We start from the raw sequence: 23,764 nt of genomic DNA on the forward strand, positions 1-23,764 counted from the left end.
TATTACTGTCGTGTCAACTCAAAGCCCATTGAAAACAAACTGGAAACTCATTCACTTAAACTTCAATTCATGGAATCATTCACAAATATTCACTTGCATCTCAGCTCCAAACCTGCAGGGGGCAGAGAGAGAGTCAGTGTGTGTTAGTAGCCAGAGATCACCTTGAACTTTCTGTAGCAGCCTGCACACCTGCATGGGAGAAAAGTTTGTGAACAAAGGAATACACAGAAGCAAATAGTGAAAACAGAAGATTACTCAGCTCATGGTTAAGACGCAATTGGTAGGGAAATGGACATTTGTAAGATTAATTTAAATGTTAAAATTAAGTTTGAAATGTAAAAATTGTGATTGTTTCAGTATTTAATCATGTTAATTCAGACTTGCAGCCTGTCTAATGAGGTTCAGTTGCTTGCCTATTTATGGGACTAAAATGTTTAGTTTGATGTTGATGCAATTTGAATTGTCTGAATGTAACGTTACATCAAGTAGTGGCTCAATTTATATTGTATGAAAGGGTGAAAGACATGGTTTGTTTGTGGGGAATCACCTGACGCTTATGTTTAAATGAAATAGTATTGTGTATGCTGCATATATGTAAACTGGATATGTGATATTCTAATGTGTGATAAATGTGATATTTTGCATGGAAGAAGTTGTCTTCTTAAACTTAGGCCCTGTCCACACGGCAACGGATTCAGGTGAATCCGATACAATTGTTTATCGTTTCGGCCTGTCGTCCACACGGCACCGGTGTTTTGGGTGCCCCACAACGCAATCTTTTGAGAACGGGTTCCAGAGTGGAAAGATCTGGCAATGTTGCCGTTGCGAAGTCGTCTGGATGAGTAGAACGGATTTGTTTGATTACGTCACAGCCACATGACTGTGAGTGCTTCACGTCGGGTAGAAGTGTAACGAACTCGATGCGAGTTGTCAACAAATCCTATAACTTGGTTCATGAAACACGCTTGAATATTTATTGTGTAATGGTGCAAAGTGAGAGAGAGAGAGAGAGAGAGAATAGCCCTTAGGGCAGAGTCAATCCCGCCAGCAAAAATAGGGGAAAAAAAGGAGCAATCTCACCTCTTCAGATGTTGGTTTAAGTCCTACAATACATTCCTCAAGAAGGGTGTAGAAGAACAAATTAATCCATCAACGTGTAGCATTCAATTTATTCCGGACCATTAAAGACACCGCCTTCTGCGTAGAATCATGCGTCATCCTCGCCGCCATATTGGATGGGTCAAAGCGGAGAATAAAGATGCCTCATTCATGTGCTGCGTTTAACTGTACCAACAGGTTTACCGTCCAAATGAGATCACATGGAATTACCTTTCACAGGTGAGACTGGAAAAATACTTTTTCACTGTATTTGGTCATTATAATGTAATTTTACGAACAGATTTTTCTGATTTTGTGGCTAATATGAAGTCTCGCGCATAATAGTTTATGCGCATGCGTCCTTACTACTTCTATTGTTCTGGTGTCTCCGAAGGGACCGTCTTACAGCGCCCCTAGAGGTGTGGCATGTTTATTGCATCATTTTCAGTAAGCGTTGCGTTGCCATATGGACCTGATATTTTACTGATCATTGCCCATGTGGACGCGATATTTTTTTTAAATAACATCTCGTTGCCGTTGTCGTGTGGATGTAGCCTTCGTTGCTTTGTTTGCTTATTGAACTACAGTGCTTACAGTAATAGCTATGATGTGTTTAGTTCAAGTTTAAAGTAATGCAATGTATTCTTTTGTTTACTTTAAAGGTTATCAACCTAAATTCAACTTAAGCTAACTACTGTCTATCTAAATCCACTATCTGTCAACTATCTACTGATCATCTGCTAAATCTACCTGGAAAACAAAACTGAAAACCTCAATAAACTACAAGTAAAGGAAGATTTGAGTTGTCCCTTTGCGTCCTTCAGGCTCTTTTTAAGTTTGGGCAAGAACTGAGTAAAACCTAAGATAACTTGACAATTACAAACCATCAGGGTACTTTCCTTCAAAGATCAGATACTGCTATACCACTGCATCTCAGTTTGATATTAGACCACAGGATCACATTAAAACCAGGCTATTTCAAACTCTCAGTTAAATACCGCAGGATGTAATGGTACAAATGATGATAAATCCTATAACTAGAGCAGATTAAGTCTTAAATTATGTTAAACAACCTGGCTTATGGCTGATTTTAGGAATATTACATTGAATGAGAAGGTTTTTTTCTGACAGAAAGTGGCTTGGTTGATACCAGCCATTCATAGCAGGGTGAACATGTGTCTTTTGTAAGTTGATTCACTGGCAGTATGACGCCCCTCCTGGGCTGCCTTCATGTTTTCTGTCAATCTTCCCTCATATTAGGTTCAACATGCTTGGGGGTGGAGTTCATTCAATGTAATATTCCTAAAATCAGCCATAATTATGACTGAGGTGCAACACCGGCACGCAGGTGTGCCCTGGTGTTTTAAGAAGCGGCTCCTGCAACTACAAGGGACCTCATTTTGTTTTTTGATCATCCAATGCGCATGTAGCATATCTCACTTCGCAATATAATTGACCATTCCACACTTAACTTGTTTTGAACTTGTAATTCTGTTAAAATAAATAGTTCTTACGAACGCATTTGGTTCTCCTTGCCTCCCTTTATTGTCGTGGTTTCCCCTAGGCCATGACAATCTGGGGGCTCATCTAACAATAACTTTTCGTGGCGCGTTCCAACCTTTTGTTTGTGCGCAGCACCGCCAGCTGTTTTTCTTCGGCATGTGAGGATTTTGATATTGGCTTGTGCGACTGTCTTTTTGTTTTGCAAGCATAATCAGTGGTCCTCCTCTTTTTGTGGGGGGCGAGTGGGGCATTTCTGTGAACTTGTTATGACTTCATTAGAGGCCGTCTCCATTAGGCATAGTAGTGTGTCTTTGGTCGCGCTATTTGTTTAAGTTTGTTGTTTTTGAACGGAGAAAGTGGGCAGTAGCACTGGCTTGGGAGCACGTCCATGGCTACGGGTTACTTCAATTTGGGGGTTCCTCGTAGCCGCTGGTTTCAGGTGCTTAACAACCCCCCCCCACCAGTAACTGTTTGAAGAGACCTAGGGTGTATTTACTTAAAATAACCTTTTTTGAGTTAGATGGAGATGTGCTTTCTAGTTTTTAGTTCGTAAACAAATTGTGGGTGTATTTGGTCATTATGAAGGTCATTGATGATTTTGTAAAAACTCCAATGGAGGAGTTATTTAATTCGTTTACTAAGGATCAATTGTGTTTACTTGCCAAGCACTACGAAATTATTTTATCTAGCACCGATAAACGTTCGAAGGAGTTTGTGCAGCTTGTCATTAAAAAGGCCCTTATTGATAAAGATGTGCTCTCCGTAGAACTAGAAGAGAAAAAATTAGAAACTGCGACTGCTCTTCCTTCAGTTGGTTTGACGTATGAGCAGCAATGGAACTTGCTACTGCTCCAAATAGACAAGAGTAAGATTGACCAGCAAACTGAAATGGAAAGATGTAGGTTCGAGCTCGAGACTGAACGCTCATGACAAGACTTTGAACGTGAAAAATTAGAAATTGAGCGCAAGCACTTACAATTGATCGAAGAAGGCAAAATGCTTTCTATTAGTTCTGCTGCCGTCGTTCCAGGTAGTTTTGATGTGTTAAAATGTGTACTACATCTGCCTAAATTTGACGAGTCAAAGGTTGAAACTTTCTTTAAAATATTTGAGCGCGTGGCCAAGGCTCAGAATTGGCCTGAGCAGGCGTGTACACTTTTTTTGCTGGAGTGTGTACAGACTGGCAGGGTGCAGGAGGCTTTCTCTGCCCTCAGTGCACCCGAAAGCAAGTTATATGCGTCAGTGAAATCGACGGTGATGAAAGCTTATGAGTTAGTGCCCAAGGCTTATCACCAGAAATTTTGTAACATGTGCAAACGCTCAGACCAAACCTATAGTGAATTTGCCCAGGATTTATCCATACAGTTTACTCGCTGGTGCTCCGCCACTGAGGTAGGCTTGCAGGAAGATCTTACTAATTTGGTTCTAATTGAGCAATTTAAAAACGGTCTGCCCGACCAGATCGCAATTTATATTAGTGAACGCGATCCCGCAACCCTTCCGGAGGCAACTGGCTAGCCGATGATTATGCTTTAGTGCACAAAACTAAATTCACCGGCTTGTTACTCCCCAGAGCTGACCGTGGGCTGCGCGGGGCTTTGCCCTTCCGCGTTAATAGACCTGAAACGCCAGCGAGCAAACCTGAGATTCGTACACCGATTAGGTCGGACGCTAATTGTGTGTGTAATTATTGTTTGGACAAAGGCCATTGGAAATTTGAATGCCCAGTTTTGAAGGGTAAAGGAAAAAACATCTCGGCTGCTAAACCCTCTATTTTAGCTTCCCCTCTCCCTGACTCGCAAAGCAGTGAGAACTGGCTCAGCATCCGATCGAGCTTTTCTCCCTTTATCTTTGACGGGACTGTGGCAATGAGTTGTGATGGAGAAATGGTGCCAATTAAAATATTGCGGGACACGGGGTCAGTGGAATCATTTATTTTGCAGTCTGTTTTGCCATTCTCTGTGTTGACTGATACTGGCCAAAAAGTTTCCATGTGTGGTATCAATCTTGATGTGCTTGTGGTACCTTTACACAAGGTGCACCTCACGTTAGCTTTGGTTACTGGAGGGGTTGTGCTGGGCATCTGACCAGCGCTTCCCGTCCCCGGTGTGTCTGTAATTTTGGGCAATAGGTTAGCTGGGGTGAAAATTTGGGTCGATGGCGTATTTCTTGTCGTAAGGGCGGGCAGTTAGAGCAGTCGCTTCCGGGGAGTGCCGAATCTAACCAAACCTGCCCGTCAAGTGTGGTGATGCAAGCTGCCAAACGTAACGTGGGTAATTCAAGTGACTGGGATGGTAATTTCTTTGACCTGTTACCGTGGTTGCCACATCCCATCCCGTTCAAGCAGTGGGTAGAGGCCCAAAGCCGTGATTCTTCTCTCAAACTTCTTTTTGACAAGGCTTACTTGGACAATAATAACCCGACGCAAGGTTATGTGGTTAAAGACGGTATCCTGATGCGTAAATGCCTGTTGCATAACAATTCCATCAGTAAACATGCATGGAAGATTGTGGTGCCATTGTCCTTGCGTCAGGTAATAATGAAAATGGCCCACGATGATGCTGGCCATCTGGGCGTTAAGAAAATGTACGATCGGATTGTCCGTCATTGTTATTGGCCTTGAATTAAAAGGAGAGTGGCTAATCACGTCTGTACCTGTCATGTTTGTCAGTTAACAGGAAAACCCAACCAAACACCGAAGCCTGTTCCTCTCCGCCCGATCATAGTCACGCCTAGACCCTTTGAGCATTTGCTGATTGTGTGGGTCCCTTACCACGTTCGAAAACCGGGAGCAGCTATCTGCTGACAGTGATCTGTCAAACCACCCATTACCCTGCTGCATACCCGTTTCGCTTGATAACTGCCAAGGCTGTAGTCAGAGCGCTGTCTCAGTTCATTTCAATATTTGGCCTGCCAAAAATAATACAGTCTGATTGCGGAATGAACTTTACCTCCAATATGTTCATCCAGATTTTGCACCTCTTAAAGATCAAACATAATAAAGCGTCTGTGTACCACCCACAAAGCCAGGGTGTCCTGGAACGCTTTCCTCAGATGCTTAAATTAATGTTAAGGGCATATTGCATTGAGCTGGGGCGGGACTGGGAAGACAGCCTTCCCTGGCTGATGTTGCCAGCCAGGGAGGTCACACAGGAGAGTACGGGATTTAGTCCTAATGCTTTAGTATTTGGTCACAATGTGCGCGGCCAACTCTCCGCTTTGATTGATGATGCTCCGGTAGGGCAACCTCCGCAATTACTGGCTGATTATGTCCATGGGTTTAGGCGGCGCTTATACAAAGCCAGTAGGATGGCACAGGTTAAACTGCAGGTTGCACAAGCTAAAATGAAGCGGGCATCTGATCAAAAAAACAGTGTGTCGCAATTTCAATTCAGGAAATCAAGTAATGGTCCTTTTACCAGTCTTGCATTCACCTTTTCAGGCTAAATTTGCTGGTCCTTATGAAGTTGTCAGTAAGGAGAGCAATGACAATTATGTGATTGCTACGCCAGATCTGAAAAAGAAATCACAGCTTTGCCATGTAAATTTGCTTAAGCCTTATTTTGTGTGCAAGCATGAATTGGGTGAAAGCAAACCCGTGGTTATGTCTGTAACAAACTCCCTCCCTGGCTCGTTGGTGGTAGCAACGGGTAGGGGGAGTGAGTGTTCTTCTAGCAGTGGCGAGTCACCTGTCTCTTCCAGCGGTGGCAGCGCGGGACACAGCAGGTGCCTCCCCCAGTGTGTTTGGTCAACCTTCCCCGGCGGTGTCAATGCTGGAGGAGGTGGACATCAGTGAACCTGATGATGTGGTTTTGTTAGGGAGACTTAAAAATTCCAAGTCATTAGCTAACCTTCCCCTACTCCTAAGGCATCTAAACCCAGAGCAGATCTTTGGATTGACTGCGCTAATAAAAGATTTTCCCACACTGTTCTCCGATACACCTGCCCAGACTTCGGTCATTAGTCATGACATCGATGTAGGTGATGCTCCTCCCGTGCGTCAGTGCTTTTACCGAGTTTTGGGGGAAAGACAAAATTTTGGAGCGGGAAGTTCAGTATTTGCTAAGGCATGGCTTGGCGGAGCCGTCCTTTTCTAGTTGGGCATCGCCATGCCTGTTGGTGAATAAATCTGACGGCTCTTATCGATTTTGCACTGACTATAGGAAGCTCAACAAAGTTACAAAAGCCGATTCCTTCCCAATGCCGTGAGTCGACAATTGAGTGGATCAGGTTGGTTCAGCCAAATTCGTCAGTAAATTTGACCTATTAAAAGGGTACTGGCAAATCCCACTGACCAACCGTGCAAGTGGAATCTCCACCTTTATTACACCAAGTGGCCTGCATGCTTATAAAGTCATGAGCTTCGGACTGCGTAACGCAGCTGCTACTTTTCAATGTCTTATAAACCAGGTCATCGCACATCTGGAAGGATGTGCGGTGTACCTGGATGATGTGGTTCTTTATAGCGATACATGGGTGAGCCATCTCGATCGTATTCGACAGCTCTTCACCCGTTTTGCCGAAGCAAACCTCACCGTCAACTTGGCGAAATGTGTCTTTTAGAGGTCTGTGCGGGACAGAATTTTCAGTCCCGCTCCTGCAAAGAATTATGATTTTCAGTCCTGCTCCCGCCCGCGCCTGCCATATTTTGTCCCGCTCCCGCCCGCAAATCCCGCATGATGTAGACGTTCGCGTTATTTCTCACGAAAGTTCTTGTCATTGGCTTGGGGAATTAAACATGCTGAGCTTAGCTGAGCTCTCCACTGACCGATCCTTCATTTATTGTAAGTTTATTGTTTAGACTCTGACATTCTGCTGACACATTCCAAGTTGAGCGCTGCATGCGCTCATGATTGACAGCTCTCGCTTTGATTGACAGCTCTCGCTTTGCGCACTCGCACTCCCACTTCTGAGTCTGTGGCGTTATGATTCCAACCACGATTTCATTCTCCTCTCATATGAAGTGCTGCGCAACCACAACCAGCTCCTCAGATTATACACTGTCTATTTCTAGCTTTAAATTGAACAATCTGTGTGATACACAGTCCTTTTTAATACTAGTTAACAGGGCCGGTTCTGGAGGGGTAGCAACGGTAGCATTTGCACCCGGGACTGGTGTGGAGAGGGGCCCCAAAAAATAAGATAAAATAAAAAAATAGAGTTATCTCTGTTCCTGAATAAGTGCATTACTGAGTGTCTCTGAGCAAAGGAGAGCCTGAACGTTGCAACCTCCCTATTGGCTGTTTATTGGTTGTTTTGTAAAAATGTATCAATTGTTGCCCTTCCCACGGGAATCATCGCGGGCTCAAGAGACGAGACCTGACGAGTTAGTTCGTTGGTAGCAGAACAAAATGTCTGAACACAAATCGGGTTTTCAGAAAAGGAAAGAAAATAAACGCAGGGTCGAAAATACAAAAAAGGAGGCAGAAAATGCAAAACGAGTATATACTTCTTGGCTTAGTAGACGAACAGAAGAAATCGAGGACACAGGGATGGTTACTTTTTAAGGCAGCCCGCCGTAGCTGCGCAAGCTGTCAGTTGTGTCATTGAATGGTTACTTTAGGCAGCCTGCCGTGGCTGCGCAAGCTGTCAGTTGTGTCATTGAATGGTTACTTTTTAAGGCAGCCCGCCGTGGCTGCAGGCTTATTTATTATAGCCCATTTAGTTAAAATAGTTGATGTAAAATGTTTATAGTTATGTGATGGTTGTCCTGATTTAGACGTGTGTGTGTGTGTGTGTGTGTGTGTGGTTTTTTTTGGGGGGGGGTTGCGCGATGTTGCACCCGGGTCCAGATTAGGGCAGAAGCGGCCCTGCTAGTTAATACTTTTTAATACTTTTTTTAATACTTAGGACTAATACTCTTGACTTTTTAATGGTAAATGTACCTCTTTTTAAAGCAGCACTTACTTCTGAAGCACAGTGAACTTCACTAGAGGAGCTCTGCTCTTCTGCCATGATCGGAGATCTCAAACACGGAAGAGCGGAAAGGAATCGGAAACGTACGCGAGATTAGACCACATCCGCAAATTTAGGCATCTTAAAATGTTTTTATTAATGCCAAATAAAATATCCAGCACAAATTATATACGATGGACATAAATTAATAATTTATAAATTTTATTTTAAACATGTTTTTAGTTAGCGGGACTGCAGCCTATCACCTCTCCCGCCCGCGCCCGCATTGTGCACTCCCCCTCCCACCCGCGCCCGCAATGAGCTTTCAAAATTTGTCCCGCGCTGCACTGCTTTGCGTCTGGTCCCGCGGGAGTGCAGGGCTCTAGTGTCTTTGCCAGGGCAACGGTGACCTATTTAGGGAAAATTGTTGGACAAGGTTTGGTACGTCCAGTTCATGCAAAGGTCATTGCGATTGACGAATACCCTTCACCCATCAATAAAAAAAGAACTGGTATGGTTCTTAGGCATGACTGGATATTACAGGGGATTCTGTCGTAATTTCTCGTCAGTGGTTGTGCTGCTTACTGATTTGCTCAAGCAGAGCAAGCCTTTTCTCTGGATGCCTGCATGTCAAACTGCGTTCGAGGAAATTAAAAATGTCCTTACGTCCGCCCCGCTCCTTGCTGTGCCACAAACGAGCAGACCATTTAAACTACAGGTTGACGCAAGTAATGTGGGGGCCGGAGCCGTCCTGTTACAGGATAATAATCTGGGGTTCACTTCCTGTGTGATGTTCGCTGACTGAATGGAGAGAGCGGGAGGGTGGACTACTATCACGTCTCCACATCTTAAATAAGAGGTAAATATTGCAGTCTATTTTTATTCAAAAACGTCAATTTCAAACACGATATCAATATATTTGTCCACGTTAATGAGAGGCTCGCGAACATTAAATGACGTTAACCTCTGTTAGCCTATCAATGCACAGGGCCTGACTCGCCTTTGGTAACACACTAAACGAATTATCTTTCATTTTTGGCACTTTTTCTGTTTGTGTAGATGGGAAGACATACTGAGAATCCAAATCGCCAACATTTGAAATAATAATTGTTTTGAATTATTTATTGTCTTATTTAATGAAGGTTGTAATAGAATTAGCCTACATCTGGCTTAAGGGCAATTCCATGTAAATGTCAACCTCACCATGCAAAAATAAAGCAACATGTAATACATCAAAACCACTCCCAGAGATATCACCTAGGCCTGTATTTTACAGATGTGAATAAGTTGAACCAATTTATAACCAATCTAATATGTCACTGTCAGTCTTTCTTTCTTATAATGTAAAACCCAAGCTAAAATCAACTTTGATCATGTACAATTCTATATTATTGCCACAAGCCACAGAAATATATGCTAAAATCCACAAAACAGCAAAACAATAGCCATCCTAAATATTATTTAAGAACTTTGATAGTTTTAGCTGATATTTAGAGAGTTTTTCAAAGGGTTATGGTGATTTTATTGCTGATTTTCTAAACATATGCCATGTCTATTTCAGACGTGTCACATCCATAACGGAATTTTGTCACATCCATAACGCTGACTTTTCCTTCCGAAACTCTGCATGAAGTACAAAATATTTTAAACAAAGATTTTTTTAATATTCACCTTGGACCCCTCTATCAAATGGATATCTCCATTTCGACATTAGGTTTACAATTTCACAGAGTTTGATAAAAATGTACAGTCACCCAAGAAAAGTGATACTTTTTCTGTCACATCCATAACGCATCTTTTATTGGCATTTTCTGGCATGCCCTAGATGTACTATGGGAATTGTTCTTGTTCTATCACTTCTCCAGTATGGTACAGCCTTAAAATATGCAACACCTGTTTAAATACTGGGAGACAATAAAACATGCACTGGATCATTTGTTGCCATTTTGAGTTCAAGTGTCATGTCCATAACGCTGGAATTGCTCTTAAGCTGGATGAGACAGAGACATAATTTTATAGCCATTTGTTAAACAGCTGACAGGGAACGTAATTAACCGTTCCGGGAACGAAATTTTTTTGTTCTAACCGGTTCGGGAACGTCTATTTAATGGTGGAACCCAAAACCGGAAACGTTAAAATTACGTTTCTGTTCAGAACGAACCAATAGGAAAAAAATTCTGGTTCAAAGCCCTGCTTTAAATACAGCGGGTAATTTCGCATATTTTCGAAATATATTTCGCATATTTTCATAATTTCGAATATTCGCAAGGGGTAATGGTGGGTGAATGCTTCATATAATTTTTGATACAAATGTTAAATTTTCAATATTGTCTGTTGCTTATTTGGCTGTATAGTCACTGGTGACGGTTGGGTGTTAAAATTGGTAATTCACTTTTGGTGTGAAAATACCATTTTGGAAGGGGTGTTTTATTTAAATAATGATTTAAATGAAAGGACAGCTACTTCTTGGCTGTATTGACATTCTGCTTTATGTATCAATTGTGAAACCTAGAGGGTTTCTCTTATGGGGGGAGGTGTGACACCCCTCCTGGGCTGCCTTCATGTTTTCTGTCAATCTTCCCTCATATTAGGTTCAGCGATCTTGGGGCGGAGTTTCCTAATTATGACTGAGGTGCAACACCAGCGCACAGGTGTGCCCTGGTGTTTTAAGGAGCGGCTCCTGCAACTACAAGGGACCTCATTTTGTTTTTTGATCATCCAACGCGCATGTAGCATATCTCACTTCGCAATATAATTGACCATTCCACACTTGACCTGTTTTTGAACTTGCAATTCTGTTAAAATAAATAGTTCTTACGAACGTATTTGGTCCTCCTTTATTGTCGTGGTTTCCCCTAGGCCATGACAGGCAGTTTAAAGCATATACGCAGAGCCATGGCCTCACTTTTGTTTATAAATGCCTTAAGACCTCAAGAGTGGCACAGGAATGGTTTTAAGCATTAACAATAAATATAATATAGTAATTTTTATGATTTAAAGTGATTTTATATAGGTAGTGGTCTGAGTGAAAGACCTTGATGTCTGTAACGTCACAGCAGGAAGTCTATTGGTCTCATCACCATTTCCACTATACTAAAACACAGAGCTGACTGCAACTCCGATCCTCCATTTTGAGCTAATTTATCACCATGCCATGTAAATGTGTTGCTGCACCCACTAGGAACACAACAGAAGGTGGATTTACATTGCATTCATGGTCCAACAATGTTCAAACTGCAAAGATTTGGACGCGTTTTGCAAGAAGTTCACGGGCACATTGGGTGCTTATAAAGTGGTCTCTCCTCTGCACATTTTACTGAGGACTCGCACAAAACCTCTGATCTGTTGAGGAGCGTTGGCTATAAGCCCGTATTGAAAGAGGGTGCAGTATCAACAATTTAAAGAAAAATAAAACTACAAGAAAGGAAATTTTTTTTTTAATTTATTTATTTAGTTTTTAAAAAAGCAAATTTCAGTTGCAGCGGCACAGTGGTGTAGTGGTTAGCGCCGTCACCTCACAGCAAGAAGGTCCTGGGTTTGAGCCCAGTGGCTGACGAGGACCTTTCTGTGTGGAGTTTGCATGCTCTCCCTGTGTCCGTGTGGGCTTCCTATAGGTGCTCCGGTTTCCCCCACAGTCCAAAGGCATGCAGGTTAGGCTAATTGGTGGTTCTAAATTGACCATAGGTGTGAGTGTGAATGGTTGTTTGTCTCTGTGTCAGCCCTGCGATGACCTGGCGACTTGTCCAGGGTGTACCCTGCCTCTTGCCCATAGTCAGCTGGGATAGGCTCCAGCTTGCCTGTAACCCTGTTGGACAGGATAAGCAGCTACAGATAATGGATGGATGGAAAGTTCAGTTGCACCAGTCCTCCCGGAGTGAGCTGAGGGTTGTTGCTAAAACCTGGGATGGAACGGGACGTGACTTATCGCTTGAGCAGTGACCTCCCCATGGTTGTTGCTATAACCGGTGACGTCCTGTTCCATCCCTGGTTTTAGTAATTGCCTGAGCCGAGCAGTAATGGTGGAGTACTCCATATGGACAAAATATAGAATGAGTGGACCAGCCATCTTATTTCCAAACTGGATATTGCTGCTATCCTGCCCTTATGTGGAAGAAGTGAATAAACCAAGAACTGAATGAACAACTGAAAATCAGATTGTTTCAAAACAGTCGCACACAAGATCGGCCTTCAAGAAGCGAGAACGCAGACAGGTAAGCTCAGACTCTCATTTGGATAAAAAAACAACAAAAAGAACACGTTGTTTACCTGCATTTAGATTAATATATGTAACTTGTATTGTGTATTTAAGTTACTGGTATAAGATTATTTAATTTGCTTCAGAATGTGATTCTCAGATCATCTGATTTATTTAATTAGCCTTTTACGTTATATCAATGAAAATGCATGCATGTACATGTATGTTGCATAAGTTATAACTCTTCTGTTTTAATGAGGGTCAACCCACAATCAGTGAAGTCAAATCAGTCGTAGTTGAGCAAGTTGGTAACGGTAGTTACCGCAGTGACATCATGCACCCAGGCTTGGCAGCACGAATGCCAACTTTGCGGTCAATTTTAACTCTCAAAAATATTTTTTTTTAATTCCCATTAATGCAGTATACAAGAGTCAAGGATGGAGATACTATCCACTCAGAAATGTATCTAAAAATAAAGGTTCTGCGCATCTCCTTTAATGTAGCACTTTTGTGCAAACAACTGTAAAGCATGAATGTCAATACTGAGCATGCATAGAAAGGATGTATACAACCACACATGAAAAATTCTCTTTAAATCAATAATTATTTATAGTATGTGTTGCCTTACATTGTTCTGATAATAGTGAATTTACTTCCTTTTCTAATTTAAATGTATATATTTTTGCATTTAGTTTTGGATGGAGGGGAACCAAAACTAAACAGCTAAGGCAGGACATCGGTGGCCTTGGGAGAACATAGTCTGTGTTCCCCAGCAAACTGAAACCCCGGTGTCTGCAGTTTGGGCTCCTGCCCCATGTCATATAGCCATTAACTCTCTACAAGCTATAAGGCCCCAGTCATAAAGGTTAGCAGACTGGAGTGGACAATGAGATACCACAGACATAATGATAGATTTAACCAATTTTTTATATTTTATTTCTAAGGCGCACACACAATGATTCAGTCAAGATGCAGGACCACACACTTGGAGATTATACTAAAATGATTTCAGAGTGGTGATTCCAGGTACCTGGGATCTCTCAGAAAATTGTGTGGTCAAACGTGACTTCAGAGCAAAACAAACTGGCAGACCAGCATCATCAGCTTTTTATACTTGTGTGCTATGATTTTCACTGAAAACAAAATCTGAGAAAAAACTTGGATAAAGTCAAGGCTGAGAAGTACAGAGCCCTGGAAGGGGCATTGTTGGAAAGGGAAAAAAAAGTGGTTTTGTGATCCCAAAAAACACATTTGTGCCCAAATCCAGAATCCAGGGACACACGTCCGCCTGGGAGCATTTTGAGTTATTGACAGATTCAGAAAGTACAGTTTCTAAGCTTTCCAATGATGCCTTCCATGTGGAGATCTGACAATATTTGAAGAATGTGTGGCCTTTTGAAAGTGTATACCTCTTAAAACAGAAAAGGGAGAAAATCGCCCTCAAAGTTTTCCATCTCAGCTACTCTGGGTGTAGGGCGGGCACATAATGGTGCTCATTTGCATGACATTTAAGGAAAGCTCTACCCCCTACGAGCTAGCACGATGCTACTTTCATGTAAACAAAGATCACCATGTCAATTTTCCTTCCATGCAAAGTATGCCCAAAACAATTATGAAGTACAAAAATAAGTCCTAAAGTATACTTTAACGTTTTGTGGTTGAAAAATTACTCTCACCGTAAGAAAGAAAGATAGCATGATGATGACACAACTAACACAACGCTAGTTTCATGTAAAGCCTCGGTCACAACCGGCCGTACGTGCTCCTACCGCCGGTCTACATGCAAAAAAACGCAAGAAACGCACGGAGGGCGCGTGTGAAACGCACGAGAGCGTGTGCGTGATGTGCTGATTTTCGAGCCGTAGACTGGCCGCAGAGGTTCGTTGTCATGTCAAACAAACTCTACGGGCGCTTACGTTTTTTTCAGGTTGCAAGACAAACTTACAGCCAACGCGCATCTTTCTCCATGAACAAAAATAAAATGCAACGATTTGGGAGACGCCAAAAATCCCACGGCCAAAAAATCGTACGTCCAGTTGTGACCTAGGCTTAACCAAACCACAACACTCTCCGTTACTAGCCTGGGAAATCCCATGCTGCTTTGCACAATCGTTCCGATCTGAAAAGAGAGCATGGAAACTATGGTCTAAAGGCTCGCCTGAGTTAGGGAGCCAATCAGAGAGTGGGGAGGGGTGGAAAGACGGTGACGCGTACTATTCGACAAACGGAAGCTTGTAGTTTATTTGGGACTGTTTACGGATCACATTTAACATGGCGGCGAGCGATACGAACCAAACTTTCGATCAAGCTTTGTCTTGCACAAACGGCAGTAATCGTTCGGTGCCATTGTTTTCCTATTTTTGTTTTGCCTTCTCTTTCCTTCTCTTCTTTGCCTCTTCGTCTTCTTCGTCGCTCTAACTACGTCACCGGGTACAACTGCCATGATTGGCCATGGGCTACGTATACGCCAAATGATAGACATTCGCAACGTCCAATAAACGGCCGTTGACAATCGTAAACCACACCTCCCCTACGAGAAATTCAATAGGCGGATTCCAGACCATATTTCACTTGTGATATGGTCTGGTGTTAACCAGACTACTCCGTTACATGCAAAAATAACAAATTACTCACACCGTAAGAAATAAAAATAGCACGATGATAACACAGCTAACACAATACTAGTTTCATGTAACCAAACCACAACACTCTCCGTTGCATGCAAAAATAACTACACAGCCTTAGATTAATAAACTTACCCCATCAGAAAGAGAAACGTCGCCTTGCACACATCAATGCCTCCGATGGAATGTAATCCTAGAACACTTTTTGGTTGCTTTTTTTTTTGCTAGAAATGGTTATCTTCGATGTAAATACCGTGTGTCTGTTTGCTTCGCGGTGTTTCAGCTCCTCTGCACTCTGTTTAGTTTGCTCATTCCATAGTGAAATTACATGCCTGTATGCAGCTTAAGTAGCCACGAGCTCAGCTCATATCATACAGCTGATTCGCGAAAAAAAAAGACTTAAATCATCATGTGAATGGCCCATATGGTAATTTACCCACACCCCCCAGCAGGCTACAGTCCTGACAAAAACGAGACAATTTGCAACAACAAATGTATGCTTTTCCAACAAAACAATCTATTATCTGAAATACTGATTGCATTCTTCAAGATCTCAACTTGCACATGATGGAAAAAAACGAAAATCACAAATTTCGAAAAAAAAATGCTTCTTTTGTGATTATCTCGGATTCGTTTCGGCCGACATGTGTCCCTGGATTCGGTGAGGTGTCACATTTTTTTCCAACCATTGAGAGTGATTTTTCATTGTGAACTGCAGATGAGCTGTTGTGATTTTTACACAGGTGGAGGGGAGAGTGAAACCTGTGATCAGAATGTAGTCATATTTTATACATTCTCCGAATTTTCCCCTGATGTGGAGATGCCATTGTACAAAACATCCACTTCCCGGTCAACTTGCTCTCATTGACTGTTGTGGGATTCTACTACTATTCCATTGCTCTTCCTTTCACACCACAGAATTTTGAGTAATAAATATCAAACATGTTTTAAACATAAATATCAAACATGTTTGACATTTATGATTCGAAATTTGGGATGCTCCAATCCAGTTGGTAACCTTAATATTACATCTGTAAACCTCTCACATGACAGGATTATTTGGGCAGATAGATAAAATTTGTAGCCACAGTGGCCCCCACCTGGGAGGAGGCAAAGGAGACACTAGGAGAGGTGACCCAGTAGGCAAAGGTGGCACTAGAGTAAAAAAAGACATTTGTTGATGAAGGGCAGCAAAGGAGGTAGCCAACAAGCCACACTGGTGCAAGGCTACTCCAGCATTCTTGGGGTGGAGGAAGTGTGTTGAGAAGTACAGGCTACGTGCATAATGGCTCCAAATAAGGCAGGGGATCTAGATGAGAGAAGAGAAAGTAGAGAGCAGGAACTTCCCTTAGAAAGAACTGTGGAAAATGGAAGCACCATGCTTCATCATTCGAGCTACATATGATGTCTTGCTAGCTCTCAAAAACCTCACCCAATGGTATGGTGGTGATCCAACATGCAATCTGCGCTTATCCCCAGCTGCACTGAAACACATTATCACATTTTTTGCCAGCCAATACCACCACCACCTCTTTGGATGACCATTGAGACTTTTTAGTTATTTTACTTCACTCCTATATGTAGATGTGTTGTACTTGATAGTTAAGTGTTAGTATGGGCGAGTTGTGGGTATATGACATAAGACAAAACAATAGGTGTTACATGACTAACAGGACATTGGGCTGAAGGAGGACATGGGGGAGGATATTGGGGTGTGCAAATAATAGTATTTGGAATTTCAGTTGAATTACATAACATGTCGAACACCAACTTTGGTTTCTGTGAATGTAGCATGTATGTGTATAATTTGCATCCGTTTGTGAGCATTATGCTTGAGATGTTTGTTATGGCTTTGGTTATGTGGTTTGTCTGTAGGCACTGTATTATTAGCTACTGAGAAGAGATTCCCTGGTGTGTGTAGATGATTGATGTCCAAATAGAGTTAAATTTGATTGAACTCGAGAGCTTTTCCATGGTTACGCAGTCAATGATTGTTTTTACATATATATATATATATATATATATATGAGTGATTCCACGCTTATGGGTACTGAAATGGGGACATGAACTTGTTTTTAAAAATTCACCTAAAACCATTTCTTTTTTTTACCATCAGGTCACAAAACATGTAATCTTTAATGAATGATATGTTAAAAGATAACTTTAATTTTCTGAGATGTAATAACATATTTATATGCCAAAGTCAGAACGTAACAGAAGTGTTGTGGACATATATATTCTCAATTTTAACAATGTAGAATTACTTTTTGAAACATAGGAAGGTGATGTTTTAGCAAATATAATTAATAAACATGTGTAGTAGAATAAACATACACATTCTTTCAATAAGATTAACATGGTATATAGCTAGATTGTAATTAATTTGTAACAGACGCGAGATGGACAATCGTAACAGAAGTAATGTAACAGACATCATTTTGGAACTCATAGGCTTGACTTTGGCATATAAATGTTTTTATTACATCTCAGAAAATTAAAGTTATCTTTTAACATATCATTCATTAAAGATTACATGTTTTGTGACCTGATGGTAAAAAAAGAAATGGTTTTAGGTGAATAAGTTCATGTCCCCATTTCAGTACCCATAAGCGTGGAATCACTCAAATATATATATATATATATATATATATATATATATATATATATATATATATATATATATATATATAATATATATAATATAATATAATATATATATATTTATTTATTTATTTCCAGTTAGTATGAAACACATTGTGTCAAGCCTGATACAACATTGATGGCACAACAAGATGTTCACAAGCCTAGCAGCAACGTCGGAAACACAGTGGATGAATAATGACCTCGGTTTACTTTTATCAGACAGAACTGGAATAATTCCAAGCTTATTACACCTGCATTAGAGAGCAGGAAGTTGGGTGTAGTACTGCAAGACTGGAAGATGATGGCCAACCTGTGCCAGAAGCTTTATTTTCCAGCTGAGATCTCAACAACCCCCCTCAGGCCAGACCTCATACTGTCATAGAGCTTACAGTGCCCTGCGAATACAGTGTGAATGAGAAGTGCAAAGAAGTTTAAGTATGCTAAATTTGTTGCAGACACTGAACAATGTAGCTGAAGAGTCAGGATCCATCTGATAGAGGTAAGCTGTAGATGATTTGTAGCTGTGCCAACAACTAAGATTCTAAATGAGATGGGTGATCAAGGCCAGGCTCTTCAGCAAGCCATCGAAGCTCTCTCTGAAGTCTTTGAAAAGAACAGCCAGCAGCCCTGAACAAAGAGGAAGGACCCCTCCTGGGCCCCAGGCATACATACCTCAGGACAATAATAAATAAAATAACATGACAATGATCCCAAGCACACCAGCAAAGCAACATTTAAATGGCAAAAGAAGAAAAAACTCAAGGTGGTGGAATGGCAAAGTCAAAGTCCAGACCTCAGCCCCACTGAGGTGATGTGTTAGAATCTTAAGAGAGCTGTGCATAAATGAATGCATTTAGACATCAATTAACTGAAGCAATATTATAAAGAAGCATTTGCCAAAGTTTCTCCAGAATGTTGAGAGGGCTCAGCCACCTGTTTGCATTCGACCAACAGCTTGGAGACACCTGTTGAAGGTGGCTGCTGGCAAATGCACTCAGAGCTTAAGACATGGTTGACCTTGGGGTACTGGAGTGGTTCATCCCACTACTATCCAAGGGACCAGCAAAATGGGTTCAGTGCTAACATTTGGTGCCACTGGAAGAGGCTATGCAACAGGCAGAGGACCACTTGGTGGTGTTTCCAGGGACAGGTGAGCACCCCCTTTCTCCCTCTCATGCTCTGTCTCAGAATCATCCTTTTCCTGCTTGATCTTCCCCCATCCCTACACCATGGAAATGAGGGCCAACTCCCCTGAAACCAGTCCCTCCCACCTGGTTTCCTTTCTGCATTTCCTCCTTCCTTTAACTCTGATTTCTCCCCAAACTCCCCCTCTCTCTATACAGGTACAACCTCCTGTGCCCACCAGGACCGGGGAAAGTTTGGGTAGGTTTGCAGGCATGGTGGGAAATACTGGCATTTACAGGATCAGCATTCCCTCATGGAAGCAGGACCACTGATCTGGGTCCCTGACATGCCGCAGGCCTCATCTGATTGAGCAGGAACATATCGTGTGTCCGTGAGTAAACAAGATGGTATACATGGTGGCCTTGGGATGTAAATAGACCACCATCCATCAAATCCTGATTCAGTGAGGGGCATAGGGAAATGCATGACTGGTAAAGGTGAGGGGATGTTCACAATCTTTTTGAATTCTGCGGGCAAAAACGGAGTGGAGGTGGTGGTTAGTCCTTGCCTCACCCATCCACTAATTCTTGAGACAAATTGGTAAAGAGTTTCAGCTTTTAGTAAGGGGGAACTTTTGTGGATGGGTCCAGCAGTAGGCATGGTGTGAATTGAGCATTGGCTGAGGAAGTGGTGCTGGGGCCACTGACATTAACTTTGCTTCAGGGGGACAAGGAGGGTGTCCCTCCACCCTTGGGATTCCCCCTGGGAGCAGTTGTGCAATGAGACTTAGAGGCACGCCTTCAACCAAGTGAGAGTAATTTATATTCAGCAAATCCAGTCTAATGTTGTGCAACCCTACCCCTATTTTTTGATTATTAAGGATAGGATATATCAAGTGACAGAACACTGAAACTAAGGAAGAGATGACACAGTTGTTGGTACCAAAGACCCATAAGGAGCTTCTGTTCCATGTGGATCATTATAATCTCATGGCTGGGCACTTGGACCATCATAAAACACTAAATTGTCTCATGGCCCATTTCTATTGGCCAGGCATTTGTGTCAGTGTTTCTGCTGGCCACCCAAAATGTGCCATTGTGGCATTATCCTTAACTGAGGTCCCCTTCAAATGATTGGCAAGGATCTCATTGTACCAGTCGATAGATGAATGTGAGGACATCACATTCAGTCCTGGTGGATTATGCAACACAATATCTGGAAGCAGTGCCTTTGCACAATATCTCAGCATGCAATGATGCAGAGGCAGTCTTCCATATTATCTCCCAAGTCATGGTTCCTGAAAGAGATCCTGATGGACTAGGGCACTACATTCATGTCATCCACACTATGAGCTTGATTGATTATCAGGGATTAAACCAATTTGCACCATTGTTTACCATCCATAAATAGATAGCCTGGTGGAGTGGTTTAATCAGATGCTAAAACATGATTTGTAAGTTCATTCATGCGATTGCACAAAATCGAGATAAGTGGCTCAAGACACTGTTATTTGCAGTACGAGAGGTCCCGTAAGCCTCCACAGGGTTTTCCCCATTCTAATGATCGTACAGGCACAAGCCCCACAGTGTCCATAATTAAGGACTGTATATGAGGGTGGGTAGAAAGAAACCGTTGCTCAAGAAGGACCATTTAAAAGCATGAAAGTGAACCAGTGAAAATGAATTTTTTTGATGTGATGAGATCTCTTGATCAAACCTAATGCAGGCCATTACCCAATTAACACCATCTCTGCAATGAAATATGGTAGAGGCAGAAGCTTCACTTTTCAGCAGGCCAATGGTCCCAAACACAAGGCCAAAGCAATACAGGAGTAGTTAAAAAAAAATGTATATGATAAAATAGCCAAGTCAAAGTCCAGATCTGAATGCCATTAAGAATCTGTCACACTTTTTTTTTTTTTTTTTTTTTAATTTGAGTCAACAATCAATATTCAACCAACCTGAAGAACCTGGAGCAAGTCTGCCAGTGTGCAAAGCTGGTAGGAACTTACCTGGATAAACTTAAGGCTGTTTTTGCAGTAAAAGGTGGTTCTACCAAATACTGAAAGGATTGAATACAAACAGCATTTTCATTGTTTTTTATTATTATTTTTTAAATATCTGTTTACACACAATTTTGACTGTGAAAAATTGATTTTAAGAGGATATTGGTTAGTAATAAAAATATTGGTTGGAACAATGTGTAATTATTATCTGCAATCCAGACAGATCTAATGGGTTTTAAGGGGTTGAATACTTTTGCAAGGCACTGTATGTAATGATTAAATCTATTTCTAGACATTTTAAAAATAATTTCAAGCTGGAAATCAGCTCAATTGGCAGATACGTTTCTAATTTTAAGCAGTTATTTCAAAGCATGTCACAATATATTGTGCAATGATGATTATCAGGCTACGGAAGCCAAGAGAGGCCCTTCATATACAGTGGTGCTTGAAAGTTTGTGAACCCTTTAGAATTTTCTATATTTCTGCATAAATATGATCTAAAACATCATCAGATTTTCACACAAGTCCTAAAAGTAGATAAAGAGAACCCAGTTAAACAAATGAGACAAAAATATTATACTCGGTCATTTATTTATTGAGGAAAATGATCCAATATTACATATCTGTGAGTGGCAAAAGTATGTGAACCTCTAGGATTAGCAGTTAATTTGAAGGTGAAATTAGTCAGGTGTGAGTGGGCACCCTGTTTTATTTAAAGAACAGGGATCTATCAAAGTCTGATCTTCACAACACATGTTTGTGGAAGTGTATCATGGCATGAACAAAGGAGATTTCTGAGGACCTCAGAAAAAGCGTTGTTGATGCTCCTCAGGTTGGAAAAGGTTATAAAACCATCTCTAAAGAGTTTGGACTCCACCAATCCACAGTCAGACAGATTGTGTGCAAATGGAGGAAATTCAAGACCATTGTTACCCTCCCCACGAGTGGTCAACCAACAAAGATCACTCCAAGAGCAAGGCGTGTAATAGTCAGCGAGGTCACAAAGGACCCCAGGGTAACTTCTAAGCAACTAAAGGCCTCTCTCACATTGGCTAATGTTAATGTTCATGAGTCCACCATCAGAAGAACACTGAACAACAATGGTGTGCATGGCAGGGTTGCAAGGAGAAAGCCACTGGTCTCCAAAAAGAACATTGCTGCTCATCTGCAGTTTGCTAAAGATCACGTGGACAAGCCAGAAGGCTATTGGAAAAATGTTTTGTGGATGGATGAGACCAAAATAGAACTTTTTGGTTTAAATGAGAAGCGTTATGTTTGGAGAAAGGAAAACACTGCATTCCAGCATAAGAACCTTATCCCATCTGTGAAACATGGTGGTGGTAGTATCATGGTTTGGGCCTGTTTTGCTCCATCTGGGCCAGGACGGCTTGCTATCATTGATGGAACAATGAATTCTGAATTATACCAGCGAATTCTAAAGGAAAATGTCAGGACATCTGTCCATGAACTGAATCTCAAGAGAAGGTGGGTCATGTAGCAAGGCAACAACCCTAAGCACACAAGTCGTTCTAAAATGGTTGAAGGAGAATAAAGTTAATGTTTTGGAATGGCCAAGTCAAAGTCCTGACCTTAATCCAGTGGAAATGTTGTGGAAGGACCTGAAGTGAGCAGTTCATGTGAGGAAACCCACCAACATCCCAGAGTTGAAGCTGTTCTGTATGGAGGAACGGGCTAAAATTCCTCCAAGCCGGTGTGCAGGACTGATCAACAGTTACCGCAAACGTTTAGTTGCAGTTATTGCTGCACAAGGGGGTCACACCAGATACTGAAAGCAAAGGTTCACATACTTTTGCCACTCACAGATATGTAATATTGGATCATTTTCCTCAATAAATAAATGAACAAGTATAATATTTTTATTTCATTTGTTTAACTGGGTTCTCTTTATCTACTTTTAGGACTTGTGTGAAAATCTGATGATGTTTTAGGTCATATTTATGCAGAAATATAGAAAATTCTAAAGGGTTCACAAACTTTCAAGCACCACTGTAATCCTTTTTTTTTTTTTTTTTTAAATTCACCTTGTCATCCCGAGATAACGACATAATTAATTCAGGATCTCGAGAAAACAATACAACTAATTCGAGATCTCGAGAAAACAAAACCGTTATTTCGAGATCTCGAGAAAACAAAACAATTATTCCGTGATCTCGAGAAAACAAAGCAATCATTTCATGATCTCGAGTAAACAGCTGAGAAATGGTTCATTCAGGTGCGCCAAGAGACTTGTGATATGCTGACTTTGGGGCTATTTCTCATTCTGTATCGACGCAACTTTGGTCATTAATGTCTGGTATAATCGATCACCTAATAAGGCAATATTTTGATCAGGGGTTGACACAGGGAGAGATTGCATTAAGTCTTTTAATAAGGGATAATTTCAAAATTAGTCCGCGGCACCTCCGCAGAAGACTGGCCCGGCTTCGTCTCTACCGACAGAGATATAGTGATCCAGCTGAGATCATGAAATAATTGTTTTGTTTTCTCGAGATCACGGAATAATTGTTTTGTTTTCTCGAGATCTCGAATTAGTTGTGTTGTTTTCTCGAGATCCTGAATTAATTATGTCGTTATCTCGGGATAACAAGGTGAATAAAAAAAGATTATATGAAGGGCCTCTCGCGGCTTCCGTATCAGGCTGTGCAATCCCTTAGT

The sequence above is a fragment of the Neoarius graeffei genome, chromosome 3, assembly GCF_027579695.1.
Source record: "Neoarius graeffei isolate fNeoGra1 chromosome 3, fNeoGra1.pri, whole genome shotgun sequence".
NCBI classification, from domain to species: Eukaryota; Metazoa; Chordata; class Actinopteri; order Siluriformes; family Ariidae; genus Neoarius; species Neoarius graeffei.